Below are 15928 nucleotides of genomic sequence, written 5' to 3' on the forward strand. Positions count from 1 at the left end.
TCTTAACCTTGGTGGTAGCTACAGCATTGTATTTTATAATTTTATTTTATTGTGTTTTTTTAATATATTGTTTAATATATTTATACATATATTTTATATATTTTTATATATTTTTATTTTATATTTAAAATTTTATAAATTATAAAATTTTATTTTATAATTTATTTTATAATTGTTTTGAAGACAAATTAATTCACAAAAATACACATATATGTGTATATTATAATATTCTTTGTGTATGATAACTTCCAAAATAAAAATGGAAAAAAAAGTGGATCTTGCGGGTTCTGTGGGCTTGCACAGGTATTGCTGACTTGAGAGCTTCATTAATGTTGGGACCCCCAGCTATCAATACCTGTTGACCTTTTCTCTTGGACTGGCCAATTTATCCAGGAAGGAATCTTCTAATCTAGCTGACAGTGCTCTCAGAAACAAATGAGGGAAGGGCCCGGGAGGTCTAACTATTTCTTATAGAGCCTTTTATTTAATTTTCTTGTTATCAGTCTGCTACCCAAACCCTCAGCTAAGCCTATTGTCCCCAAGTCCAGAGTCCTCGTAGTTGAACTTCTCTGGAGAGTAAACCTCCAGTCTTCTGTTGGTGTGGGGTATAGATAACTGCTTTGTATACAGTGTGGGAGGAAAAATAAGGTCCTAATTGCTTATTATATGACCTTTTAACCCTTCTCCTCTGTTCAGCCCACCCACATTCCTATTTTCAGAGGTAGCTTATGCTTGTAATTTCAAGTGTTTTGGGGGCTCTGTGGTACCAATTAGCTTGCTTGTATTTCTCCACTGCTTGTTTACTTTTATATTTTTCAGTCTGTAAAGTCAGTTTCTAGTTGGTCAATTGCTTTCCAGCTCCCATTATTTTTTGGCTGTCACCCCTTCTATTTTTTATCCTTGTGTTTTTTTTAATCTCTCCATGTAAACACACTGTAAAAAATCCATACTCAGTGTCTACCTTGGCTTCTCAATACTATTCTTCAATAAAAGGAAGATGATTGGAGAAATGATTGATTCTAGGACTTGTTCAGGGATAATACAAGATGATCCTGGAGCATCTTGTAATGCCAAAAAGCAAGGAAGTGCTAAAAGAATGAAAATATGGGGGCATGTCAAAAGGACACAGAGGTGAACCTGAAAGGGCTGCCAAAGGCCAACACTGGAAAAATTGAGCAACAAAATAAGTAACGTAATTTAGATAATACACCAAGTGTAAAATAAATATACATGAGTCCAAATAGATATAAGTAAATAAATGAATAAATAAATAAAAGGGGGAAGGGAACAAATCTTCCCTATGAAAGAATTCCAAATAACATAAGCAGACACTCCCCAATCCAGGAGTTGGAGCTTTATTCCCCTTCCATTGAGTGTGGGTTGGAATTAATTACTCCTTTCCAAAGAATAGAGTACAGAAAGGGAAAAATAGTGCCTTTACTATATCTGGCAGGCACTACCTTCACCAACTGATGAAGGTTAAAATCATCAGTGATCATGTTGATGTCATATACTCCGATACAATGTGATGAGACATACACTTCATCTCTGTGATGTTCTTCCCCCTAATCCATAATTCCAATTTAATCATGAGAAAACATCAGACAAAACAAACCCAGATTGAGGGATGTCTTACCAAATATTTGACCAGTACTTTTCAAAAGTCTTACGGTCACAAAAAATAAGGAAAACTAAGAAATTATCACAGATTGGAGGAGACTAAGGGAGCATGACAACTAAATGTAATGTGATATCATAGATGGGATCCTGGTGAAATACAATGTCTGTTGTTTGCTCACTAGCATTGTACCAATGTTAATGTCTTGGTTTTGGCAAAGTACCATAGTCATGTCAGATGCTAAATTCAGGGAAACTGGGAACTCTCTATATTATCTTTACAACTTATCTTCTGTAACATTTAAAGTTATTCCAAAATAAAAAAAGTTTTATTTTAAAAAACTCTTTAGTCCTGTTGGTTCCTGTGGGATGCTGAACATCTGACGAAGATTATACATAGCATTCTTTTCTGATAGACCTTCTTACCTATGCTCTGAAGCTCTTTAACTGAAGACGACTGGACGACGGTGATATTAACAAAGAACTGAAGCAGAAATTAAACTTTTCCTATTGTGAAGAAGAGACTGAGAATGAAGTGCAGAAGAAAGTGTGAGTGAGTAGGGAGGCCCAGAGCCAAACCCCAGAAAAGTCTGAATTTCAAGCTTCAGAGGAAAAGTTTAAATCTCCCCAGCACATTTCAGGAAAAAGACAAAGGAAGTCCAGTTCAGATTCTGAAGACTCCGGTGTCAGGCTCTCTCAAATGTCCTGAAACACTGGCACAACCGGACAGCAGGAGAAAATTGCTGCACTGTGACAGACCCCTTTAATCCCCAAAGCCTGCTGAGCCAGTTGGTGATTTCTTCAACAGGGAAGTTCCCCTCCCAAGACTAAGCATTTGCAGCTCATGCCTGTTTCCTCTGCTGATGAAATGACCTCATTGGCTATGGGCAACATTAATCCCTTCACACCAGAGCCCTATAGAAAATTATTCCTTCAATCCAATGGCAAGAGGAAAACCAGAGGAGAACCTGAAGAAGATAGTCCAGGGGAAGACAAGGTAGAACAAGGGCTGCCTGCCTAGAGATGTGTCTTACAAGAAATCAATATGGATTCTCGCTATGAAAAAGAATTGTTGGAGGTAGGAAAAATTGGAGTTGGAGAACTGGCACAGTCTACAAGTGCATTAAGAGGCTGGATGGATGTGTTTATGCAATAAAATGCTCTACAAGAACTTTTGCATTATCATCAAATGAGAATTTGTCTTTGTGTGAAGTTTATGCCCATGTGGTACTTGGGCATCACCCCCACATGGTACGTTATTACTCTACATGGACTGAAGATGATCACATGATCATTCAGAATGAATACTGCAATGTGGGAGAAGCTGCTATATCAGAAGCCAAGGTGCCTGGCAATCATTTCCAAGAGCCAGAACTCAAGGACATCTATGCCGGTTTGGATATATTATGTCCCCCAAAATGCCATGTTCTTTGATGCAGTCTTGTGGGGGCAGACATAGTAGTGTTGATTAGGTTGGAGTCTTTGGATTAAGTTGTTTCCATGGAGATGTGACCCATCCTACTATAGGTGATAACTCTGATTGAAATATTTCCATGGAGGTGTGGCCCCACCCATTCAGTGTGAGTCTTGATTTAATCACTGGAGTCCTTTAAAAATGTTGATACAGAAGCTAGCTGGCTTAGCTCAAGAGATGCTTGAAGTTATGGATCTCTGATATTGGCTGCAGCCAAGAGGGACACTTTGAAGAACGCACAGGAGCTGAGAGTGGAGTTGGAATACAACCTGGGATCAGCAATACCAGCAACATGTCTTCCCAGCTAACAGAGGTTTTCCGGATGCCATTGGCCTTCCTTTAGTGAAGGTATACTTGTGTTGATGCCTTCATTTGGACATTTTCATGGCCTTCAGACTGTAACTTTGTAACCAAATAAACCCCCTTTATAAAAGCCAATCCATTTCTGGTATTTTGCATAGCAGCAGCATTAGCAAACTGGAACAACATCCTTTTACAGATTTCCCTTGGGCTTAAGTATATCCTTAACTCCAGCATGGTGCACCTGGACATAAACCAAGTAAAATCTTCATTTGTCATGAAATGCAAAGTGACTCTCCTGCAATTCCAGAAGAAATTGAAAATGAAGTGGATTGGTTTCTCTCTGCCAATGTGATGTATAAAATTGGTGACCTGGGCCATGTGACCTTGACAAGCAAACCCAAAGTGGAAGAGGGAGATAGTCACTTCCTGGCTAATGAGATTTTGCAAGAAGATTATCGACACCTTCCCAAAGCAGACATATTTGCCCTGAGTTAACAATTTCAGTGGCTGCAGGAGCAGAATCAATAATAAGTGTGTTGAATGGCATCATATCTGCCAGGGTAAACTTCTGGACATTCCTCAGAAGCTCTCAGAAAACTTACAATCTGCTCAAAAATACGATCCACCCGGATGCAGAGCAAAGACCTTTTGCAGCAGCTCTGGCCAGAAATAGAGTTTTCTGGCCTTTCCTGGGGAAAACTGAAGTGCTCCAGCAGCAGCCACACTGAAAAGGGAATGGAGAGAAGCCCAGCAGACCCAGTCCCCCAAGGAAAATATCCATCAAGGTGACCCTGGGTTCTCTGGAGCCCACACAGTATCAAGAAGCATCAAACACCTGGTGGGAGGAAAGAGTACAAGGTCTTCAAGCTTTGCCATCGGTAAATCTTGAGGGAATAGAATTTTGTTTTCCCTTTCCTATTCTTCATAAGAATTCATTTTACACCAACCATTCTTCTACCGTATAGATTCCAGAAATATTGTCCGAAACTTCCTCATAAAATTGAAAAATTAACCGACTGGAATGTCCAAAGATTTCAAAAGTCACACTTAAAACCCTAAACCTATTAAGGGTTTTTATTACCAGTTTTCCCAAGATTAATAATTGGTAGCCATTTCTCTTCTCTTTTGTTACATTCCCAACACCACCTTTCCACAATTTATGTGCTTCTCACATTTGTTCTAACAAAGGGAAAGCATTGGCCTCTGAATTGAAAGAAGAAAAGAAAGTAGCCCCGAGGGCAGCCTGTGGATTAAAGGTTGTTGCTGCCAATTATCCACTAAGAATAGAAAAGAATAAAACTTGGTTTTGAATTGACATAACAGCTTATAAGAAAATTTGCCTGGATTTCAACAGTGCTCCCCGTGTTATACGATGCTATTCCTAAAAGCAAATTCTTAGCCACTTTTAACTAGTGGTTCTCCTAATATATTTTCTGGTAGGAGACAATCCCTTTACCTGATAATTGTATTTATTAAATAAATGGCTTCACCAGTATGTGAGGTAGGTAGAAATAAGACTACATGTAACTTGAACATTTTTGAGCTGGCTGTTAACTTGTTGCACAAAAACACTGGGAAATAGAGGGCTCGAGGGAAATTTGACTTGGCCATTCTCCCTCAGTCTGTTTGCCCTTATTCTCTTGTGTCTGTTATGACTATTTTTGATTTTCTGAGTGTCACCAATTTCTCTTTTATCTTATGGTCAGAATTTGGCTTTGTTTTCTATGATTTAATCATATTTTATTTGAATCCTTTTCTCAGTATATATTTTTAAAGGAATAGAATATTTTTAAGTAAAGGTTTTTATCTTGTCCAAAGCCAAAACAAAAAAATCTCTTTAGGGTCGTTCCACAAGGGAACTATGCTCTGCCAGGTCTGATTGGAAGTTCACAATCCTAGTAAATCCTACTTATGCTTCAAGATGCAGCTGGATGGTGAGTCCCTCTAGGAAGCCACCTCTAACTTCCCCAGACACAGGTTTCCATAGTACCTGGCCCTTACTTCCTTTTATTGTACTTATTCCAGTGTTGTCTCCCTGGTGGCTTCTGCAGCCTCAAGGACAAGGATCAGAATCTATTCATTGTTTCATTTGGTATGTGGTAAAATGCCTCCAGAAGACATGCATGCATTTAATAAGTACATGTGTGTCTGAGCCAAGTTGGTTATAGGGTAGGACACAGCCATTTCAGTGTAAGAAATAAAGTGAAGAAAGCCACCAATTTCTACTTTCTTAAAAAGTCATTTCCTCTCTTTTTTTTATTCCTTTCTGTTTACTGTTTTCTCAAAACACCCTATATTTCTTTGGAAGTAAAATACAGCCCAAGACGATCGCTTCAAATCGCAGGGGAACTATAGCAACCAGAGTTAGACTGCGATGAAAAACAAAGGTTTAATTAGCCTTGTTACAGTGACATTTTTCCTAATAGTAAACCATGTGCTGTGAGAACAATCCCTCTCCTAATTATTAAGGGAATTATGCCTTATAAAGCTAAACTCTACCAGATGATGTTTAATGGACTAGGAGTTGAAGGAAACACTTGACATTGGTAGCCTCTTGGTATAGCAATTTTTTTTATCTTTGCTGATTTCTTTTCCATTAAATGATCAAAAAATTACCGTGACTTTATTCCCATAGGCTGAAAATTAACCTGCTAAGCTTGAGCCCAAATCAGATTCTGATGACTAAGAATTAATCTATTTTAGTGGGAGCATGTCTAACGGAAATCAGTATAGCTCTTCTCTGTCACAGCAGAGCAATCGCTGCTGTCACCGGTAATTGATATCCAGTAGCCAAATGTGGAAATCATTTAGGTCTGAATCCCTTTGTTCCCTGGCCAATATTGATCAAATTTTATTTTTCCAGAGTACATCTGTTCACATGCACAGCTTTCACAAGGTTAACAAAATCTTCATTTTGAAGGTTAAAAATAAGTGGTTAAAAGAGTGTTTAAATCTCTTCAGCACAACTACATGTACAGGATTGGGTGATTTCCCAACCCTGACTTTGTGATTCTGAATTACTCCAGTCATTTGAAGAAATGGCAGAAAGTTGTGATTATTTTTAAGTTCAAAGTTCAAAGTATTTTAATATATCACAGGGAAAAGTTGTAAGTGATAAAATAGAAGGATAAAGAATTGTAATTCTAAAGAGGCTACACATGGGGAATTTACTTATTCAAAATTTATTCAGAATTTATTTATTGAGGATCTACTATTGCCAGGGATTGTGGTATGTATTTCATAAAATTGGTGAATAAAATACTTTTTGCTCCTGCTTTTATGGGGCTTTCAGTCTGAAGAGGAAAAAATCAAAAAAGATGTCCATGTTAGAGTATAATTTGCTTTTATCACCAAGTTTATCTACTGTTTAATAAGGCTTCTTTCGCTTTAGTCAGAGGCTCACTTTTAAGTATAAGTCAAGTGTGGGCAGATGTCTTCCAGTGGTCAGAGTGTGGTATGATTTAAGGATTCTGCTGCTTTAATATATCTCTTCAATCCAGGTATACCATTGTCTAAATTTGCAGGATTAATGATCCCCTTTTAAAATATAAATACCCCTAGGGGCATTTTAAATAGCTTCTTTAATACAATCTCCCTCTACTCACTTTCATGCAATTAGTGTCATCCTTTCTGTCTGTATATCCTTCCCTTCTAATGTATCTTTCAACCAAGGCTCATATAAAATGCTTTCGCTACTACGGAGCCTTCCTGGATATCATTCTTGCTTTACTTTTATTGTTTATATCACGTATTTGATACCTAATGTGCTCTGCCTTGTATCCTAGAAGTGAAGCAATTAATATACAATATCATTGTCTATAATTTCATTGTAAGTGTCACAAGCCCAGGGGTTTTCCATACCAAAAAGTGGCTGCATAAATCACCATTTCCACCCCTGCTTCCTGCAAATTGTTGAAAGCAATAATAAATAATAAAACAAAACAAAAAAAACCTCTGAAAACCCCACTTACGGTGAAAACCAGCTATAGGAATCATCTTCAATAACATATAATGCTGCAAAAGGCATCCAACATTGTTAGTAACCCTGTTGGAAAAAAGTGTAGGTATGAAATCATTGACAGAAATATTATCAATGGAAAGGTCTAGTGATGGTAGTTCTCAGAATGTACCAGAAAATCCTTCTTGAAAGAAAAGGCCAGACCAGAGTAATATCCTTTGTTTGTGGCTAAAGGGATGGGAATTGACTGAACCTGTTTGAAAGAATTACCCAGAAACTGTTTGATTCTAAGAAGCAGGGGAGACTAGGCCATGCAAAGAATTACATAGAGAAGCCATATTTGTTGTAAGTAATCTGTAGCTGCAGAATAGAATAGAGATTTGTATTGTAAAAAATAGCCAGCCCTGGGGCTGAGAAAATTTTTTAAAAACAACTGGTCCAAGATACCCAATACATTCATGACAAGTAATAAACAAGGAAATAATGCAGCTTAGATGCAAAGATACTCCAAGGAATATAAAGAGAGAGAAAGTGCTAACAGGTACTTGTTAACGGAAGAACACTAACCATAAAAAATGCATAACAGATGCAAATTTTGATTACATATTGTGGTGGTTTGAAGCTGAAGAAAAATATGTTCTTAAATCTAATGTATTTCTATGGATGTGAACCTATTTTTAAGCAGGACTTCTTGATGATATTACTTCAGTTAAGTTGTGTCCCACCTCAATCAAGATGGTTCTTAATCCTATTACTGGAGTCCTTTATAAGAGAATGAAATTCAAATAGTGGGAGAGAAAGCCACAGGAAGCAAGAAGCTGAAACAAAATCCAGAAGAGAAGGAAGAGACCAGAAGACGCCACCATGTCCCTTGCCATGTGACAGGGGAACCAATGTTCACCAGCATCCAGCCCCAGAATATGCCACAGCCTGTGGGGAGAAAGCATCACCTTGATGATGCCTTGATTTGGGCATTTTCCCAGCCTTAAAACCATGAGTGAATAAATTCCCATTGTTTAACCCAACCCATTCCATGGTATTTGCTGGAACAGCCTAGGAAAGCAAAATATATATTTTACCGTAATGGAAAATCATTTTAAAAAATGAAAACATTCAGAGAAGAGATGGCAAGAAAACATAAGAAGATAAAATGTGAACTGGAAGAAATTAGGAAAGAAGTAGAAGAAAAAACCCAAATATTTATAGAAATTAAAGTGAAAGTGGAAAGAGCACAAGGCAAAATAGACATTGAAGAAAGTGTTATTGAAAATAGAAAAATGCAAAATGAAAGGAAAATGAATAAATCACAAATGATTGGAGAAAAATTATACATATAAAAGAGAGAAATGGAGATCCAAAATATATATAATTGGCATCCCCATAGAAGAGAACCAAAATAATGAAAGAGAACTAATATTCATGTAAACAGGAAAACTTTGCTGATATAAAACCAAATCCTAATCTACATATTGAAAAAGTATATCCTGTACTATGGAAATTGACTCAGAAAACTCAATGCTGGAATTCATCCTGGTAAAGTTACTAGACTTCAAAGAAAAGAAAGAATGCCAGAAATAGCCTGTTGGTACTCAGAAGGGGGCTAGAGGCTGGTTCACCACATTTCCCAGGATCACTTGATAGAAGGATGACAGTTACATTCTTCTTATGGGAGGCACCCCTGAGTTTAAGAAGCAAGAAGAAGGGAGAAGCAGAAGAAATTCAGTAAGGGACACTGGGCTCCAGCAGCAATGGTAGTGAGTGCCAGCTCCTGGGCTCTAGTTTAGTTCAGAGTGGCAGCTCCAGCAGGTCTGTGGCAAGAATGGTTTTGTGGGTTCCTGCAGGTCACTGCAGTTCCTGATCTCAGATAGTGCCGCCTTACCTCTCTTTCTCTTCCAGCCATGCCAATAGTTTTGCAAGTGTTGCTTGTAATACCTAAAGGAATTTCAGTTTTTCTAATAACACTCTAACTGAAATAGCCAGGCAGGAAAAGGAAACACATAAAATCACTTATCAGAGGACAAAAATAAAATTGATCTCAGATTTTGTATAGCAACATTCAACACCAGAAGGTGCTATATATACCCACAAGATCCTCAAGGAAAATAAATGTAATCTAATGGTTTTATATCTAGTCAAATAGTTTTGAACATGCAAGAAATTTGGGAATATTGTTTTTGAGAGCTTTCTTGGGGAAGCTGCTAGAGAATGAACTTCAGCCAAAGAAGAGATGACTGAAGAAGATACAACAAAGGATTAGCATTGAGTATTGGTTATATTTAACAGCACAGCTAAGTCTAAACCAAAGCTTATGATTAGGATATCAGACTAGAAGTTTAAAATTATATACTTCCAAAAAATGAAGAAATGCCATACTAAGAAAAGTGAGAGAGAAATGGGAAAAAAAATGAGAGATACATTCAGTAATTGTTTCATCTCTAATAGTTGGGAATAAAAAGATATAATGCAAGACTGAAAAATTAGAGAATTACATATACATGTAACAGTAAATAAGAAAAGTGAGAGAGAAATGGGAAAAAATGAGGGATACATTCAGTAATTGTCTCATCTCTAATAGTTGGGAATAAAAAGATATAATGCAAGACTGAAAAATTAGAGAATTACATATACCTGTAGCAGTAAATTACTAAAAACTATAAAAATAATGCTATTGGATAAGATTGAATGGGTTTGGAAATGAAGGGAGGCAAACAAAGAGGAACCACCATAATTTATTGATGCCTATAGTAGAGAAGCAATAGATATTTTCTTTAGAGATAAAAGAATAATAGCATTTTATAAAAGTATAATTACAAAGGTAACTGCTAGAGAAAAAAATATAAACCTTTTTTGATATCACAACATTCTCAATGTTTAAGATGCAGTTCAAAATTACCGTACATAAGTGGTCCAGAAAAATGTGATTCTATTCGCAAATAATAATAATAATAATAATAATAATAATAATAATAATAAAAGACAATCAACAAATACAAATCCTGAGATCCCAGATATTGGAACTATCAAAGGATTTTCTTTAAATTATCCATTGTAAATAATCTCAATGAAAAAAATGAAAATATGGTCATAATAAACAGAGATAGAAATCTCACAAGGAAAAATAGAACATATAAGAAAGAACCAAACCATATCTTATAACTAAAAATAAATCTTAAATAAATTTATTAGAATGGCTTAACAGTAGTCTGGGGATATCAGAAGAAAGTATTGGTAAACTTGAAGATAGATGAATAGAAATTATTCAACATGAGGAAGAGATTGGAAGAAAGGTTGAGATAAAATAAATAGAAACTCAAGATCCTGTGGGACAATATAAAAAGCCTAATATACCATTATACATGTATAATTAGAGTCCCAGAAGGAGAAGAGGGAGAGGATTTAGAAAAATAATGGCTAAAAACTTTTCAAATTTTGTAAAAGACACAAACATACAGATCCAAGAATCTTATCCAAGTCTATAAAGGATATGAAGAAAAACACGCCTAGACACATCATAGTCAAACTGCTGAACACCAAAGATGAACAGAGAATCTTGAAAACAGCCAGAGAAAAGTGACACATTACATACCAGGAGACAATAATTCAAATGGCTGTGGATTTTTTATGGGTAGCCAAAAGGGCCAGAAAAAAATGTAATAACATATTTAAAGACTGAAAGAAAAAAAATCAACCCAGAATTCTATATTCAATGGAAATATTCTTCAAAACTGAAGGCAAAATAATGGCAGCTTCAGATAAAAGAAAACTAACAGAATTTCTCATCAGAAATGATAAATATCTGGCTATATATAAGAATTTTTTCCTTTTAATTTCTTTAAAATACTAATGACTGTTTAAAGCAAGAATTGTAATGCTGTCTTATGGAATTTATAATGTATGTGGATATAATACACATGACAACTGGATCATAAAGGGATGGTAGTGTTATCACAGGTAAATAGACCTATAAGGTTACCCTATATTTTACATAAAGTAGTACAATATTATACAGGTTAATAAATAGACTATAATAATTTACAATTAAATAGTTATAAATAGACAGTGAAGAGTTCAGGATATATATTGTAATCCATAGAGTGTCCCCTAAAAAGATGTAAAGAGGTATAACTAATAATCCAATAGATTTTTTAAACAAGAAAATATGCAAGTAATCCAAAAGAAAGCATAAAAGCAGATAAAAGGGAACAAACAAAAAATAAATAGTAAAATGGTAAACTACAGTATGTCAACCATTATCAATAATTACATAATGTCAATGGAATAGACATTCCAATTAAAAGGCAGAGATGATCAGATTGGATGAAAAACAGCAAGATTCAACTATTTACAAGAGATGAGCTTTAAATATAAAAGCACAAATAAGTAATAATAAATGTAAGGAAAAGACATGCCATGCAAGGAGTAAGCATAAGAAGACTGGAGTGGCTATATTTTTATTGAATGAAGTGGACTTCATAACAAGGAGTATTAGCAATGATACAGTGGACATTTCATGATGATTAAAGAGTCAGTCATTAGGAAAATACAGCAATCATAAATGTTAATGCATTTAATAACAGAGTTTCAAAATACGTGAAGCCCCTCAACATAAGACATAACTTCAAGGGGTTAAAGTCTCCCTGGTAAAGTGACATGACATGACTCCCAGGAATGAGCCTGTCCCTGGCATTGTGGGATTGACAATGTCTTCTTGACTAAAAGGAGGAAAAGAAATGAAACAAAATAAGATCTCAATGGCTAAGAGATTTCAAATAGAGTTGAGAAGTCATTCTGGAGGTTACTCTTATGCAAGCTTCAATCAGATACTGCAAAATGCCATGGTATGCCAAGCTCCAACCAACAGTATTCCTGAAAACCCTAAAGAATACCCTGGGCTTTATCTAAGGACTCTATAAAAGTTTTACTTATCAAGTTTATTTCTTCAGAAACTTAAAATATCCAGAATGTTCCTATGCCAGATAAGCCCTGAAACCCAGAGGTACTAGTCTCTCCAACAACATCAAACAGTTGCCTTACTCTACCTCATATTGTTAACACCCCTTTTCAGCATGAAGAAGTTAGAATGGTCATTGCCCAAATATCCCTGTAGATTGAAAGAATGATCAAATGAGAGGGGAGGACCTGTAACAGAAGTTACGATTTAACAAATGATTATGACTACTGAATTATTGCATAGATATTTATTTTTAGCTTCTAGAGTATTAGAGCAGCCAGAAGGAAATACCTGCAATTGTTGAGCATGATCTTTGATAATGACTGCTTAATTATATAGCTTTTACCTTGTGACTATGTGATTGTAAAAACCTTGTAACTAACAGCCCCTTTATCCAGTGTATGATTAGATGAGTAATAAAATAAAGACATCCATGGGAAAAAAAGTCATGAAGCAAAAACTGACAAATGACAAATGAAAAGGAGAAATTGACAATTTATGATTACAGTTGGAGAGTTTAACATCCTCCCTCAGGAACAGATATGGCAATTAGAAAAGCAAAACTAAATATATAGAAGATCTGAAGGGTATTATTATTAACAACAGTAACTTTATACACAGTTTAATGGACACTATTCCCAACTACTTAAAATACCATACACCAAGATAAATCATGTGCTGGGCAGTAAAACAAGTTTAAATAATTTTTTTTTCTTGTCTAGATTGGGTATTTTTTTTTCTTTTTTTTTAACCTTCATTTTATTGAGATATATTCACATACCACGCAGTCATACAAAACAAATCGTACATTCGATTGTTCACAGTACCATTACATAGTTGTACATTCATCACCTAAATCAATCCCTGACACCTTCATTAGCACACACACAAAATAATAATAATAATAATTAAAGTGAAAAAGAGCAATTGAAGTAAAAAAGAACACTGGGTACCTTTGTCTGTTTGTTTGTTTGTTTCCTTCCCCTATTTTTCTACTCATCCATCCATAAACTAGACAAAGTGGAGTGTGGTCCTTATGGCTTTCCCAATCCCATTGTCACCCCTCATAAGCTACATTTTTATACAACTGTCTTCGAGATTCATGGGTTCTGGGTTGTAGTTTGATAGTTTCAGGTATCCACCACCAGCTACCCCAATTCTTTAGAACCTAAAAAGGGTTGTCTAAAGTGTGCATAAGAGTGCCTACCAGAGTGACCTCTTGGCTCCTTTTGGAATCTCTCTGCCACTGAAGCTTATTTCATTTCTTTTCACATCCCCCTTTTGGTCAAGAAGATGTTCTCCGTCCCACGATGCCAGGTCTACATTCCTCCCCGGGAGTCATATTCCATGTTGCCAGGGAGATTCACTCCCCTGGGTGTCTGATCCCATGTAGGGGGGAGGGCAGTGATTTCACCTTTCAAGTTGGCTTAGCCAGAGAGAGAGGGCCACATCTGAGCAACAAAGAGGCATTCGGGAGGAGGCTCTTAGGCACAACCATAGGGAGGCCTAGCCTCTCCTTTGCAGCAACCGTCTTCCCAAGGGTAAAACCTACGGTAGAGGGCTCAACCCATCAAACCACCAGTTCCCTATGTCTGTGGTCATGTTAGCAACCATTGAGGTAGGGTAGGCGAATACCCCTGCATTCTCCACAGGCTCCTCAAGGGGGCATTACATATTTTTTTCCTTGTTTTTTTTAACCTTTTTTTCCTTTTTAAATCAACTGTATGGAAAAAACAAAAATTAAAAAAAAACAAAAACAAAAAAGAAAAACATACAATAAAAGAACATTTCAAAGAGACCATAACAAGGGAGTAAGAAAAAGACAACTAACCTAAGATAACTGCTTTACTTCCAACCTGTTCCTACTTTACCCCAAGAAAATTACATAATATAGCAACATTTCTGTGAACTTCTTCCTACTATATCCATCAGAAATTAATAGGCTATAGTCATTCCTGGGTATCCCCAGAACGTTAAATAGCATATCTGTTCTTCTTGGATTACTGTTCCCCCTTCCTTAATTGCTCTCTATTGCTAGTTCCCCTACATTCTCCATTATAAACCATTCGTTTTACATTTTTCGAAGTTCACATTAGTGGTAGCATATAATATTTCTCTTTTTGTGCCTGGCTTATTTCGCTCAGCATTATGTCTTCAAGGTTCATCCATGTTGTCATATGTTTCACGAGGTCATTTCTTCTTACTGCCGTGTAGTATTTCATCGTGTGTATATACCACATTTTATTTATCCACTCATCTGTTGAAGGACATTTGGGTTGTTTCCATCTCTTGGCAATTGTGAATAATGCTGCTATGAACATTGGCGTGCAGATATCTGTTCGTGTCACTGCTTTCCGATCTTCCGGGTATATACCGAGAAGTGCAATCGCTGGATCGAATGGTAACTCTATATCTAGTTTTCTAAGGAACTGCCAGACTGACTTCCAGAGTGGCTGAACCATTGTACAGTCCCACCGACAATGAATAAGAGTTCCAATTTCTCCACATCCCCTCCAGCATTTGTAGTTTCCTGTTTGTTTAATGGCAGCCATTCTAATTGGTGTTAGATGGTATCTCATTGTGGTCTTAATTTGCATCTCTCTAATAGCTAGTGAAGCTGAACATTTTTTCATGTGTTTCTTGGCCATTTGTATTTCCTCTTCAGAGAACTGTCTTTTCATATCTTTTGCCCATTTTATAATTGGGCTGTCTGTACTATTGTCATTGAGTTGTAGGATTTCTTTATATTAAAAAGATATTAAATTAAATAACATGCTTCTAAATAATCTATGGGTCAAAGAAATAAAAAAGAAATTAGAATGGATTGTGTTGAATCAATAAATTGCTTTGGGTAGTGTTGACATTTTTATGATATTTAGTTTTCCAAACCATGAACATGGAATGTCCTTCCGTTTATTTAGGTCTTCTTTGATTTTTTTTTTTTAAGCAATTTTTGTTGTTTTCTATTTACAAGCCCTTTACATCCTCAGTTAGATTTATTCCTAGATATTTGATTTTTTTTAGTTGATATTCTAAATGGAACTTTTTCTTGAATTCTTCTGATTGTTCATTTCTTTTGCATACAAGCACAATAAAAATACCATCAACCTTCTTGGCAGAAGTGGAAAAGCCAATCATCAAATTTATATGGAAGAGTGTGAGGCCTCGAATAGCTAAAACCATCTTGAAAAAGAATAATGAGGTTGGAAGACCCATACTTCTCAATCTTAGAACTTATTACAAAGCTACAGTAATCAAAATAGCATGGTATTAGTACAAAGACAGATATATAGACCAACAGAATCAAATTGAGAACTCAGAAATCAATCCTCACATTTATGGCCAGCTGAGTTTTGACAAGGGAGCAAAGCCCACTCAATTGAGAAAGAATAGTCTCTTCAACAAATAGTCTGGGAAAACTGGAACTGCATTTGCAAAAGAAAGAAGGAGGACTCCTAGCTCCCATGTATACAACAATCAACTCAAAATGGATCAAAGACCTAAATATAAGAGCCAGAACTATCAAACTCCTAGAAGAAAATGTAGGGATGTATCTTCAGGAACTTGTGTTAGGCAGCGGTTTCTTAGATTTTACACCCAAACCATAAGAAGCAATAGAAAAATT

At 36.0% G+C, this 15928-nt stretch overlaps 1 pseudogene; it reads left to right on the forward strand.

Annotated features, from left to right (window-relative positions):
• The first annotated feature begins 1104 nt into the window (after positions 1 to 1104).
• LOC119530309 lies at positions 1105 to 4283 on the forward strand (annotated as a pseudogene).
• The last annotated feature ends 11645 nt before the right edge of the window (positions 4284 to 15928 follow it).

This window comes from Choloepus didactylus, chromosome 3, assembly GCF_015220235.1.
Source record: "Choloepus didactylus isolate mChoDid1 chromosome 3, mChoDid1.pri, whole genome shotgun sequence".
Taxonomy (NCBI): domain Eukaryota; kingdom Metazoa; phylum Chordata; class Mammalia; order Pilosa; family Megalonychidae; genus Choloepus; species Choloepus didactylus.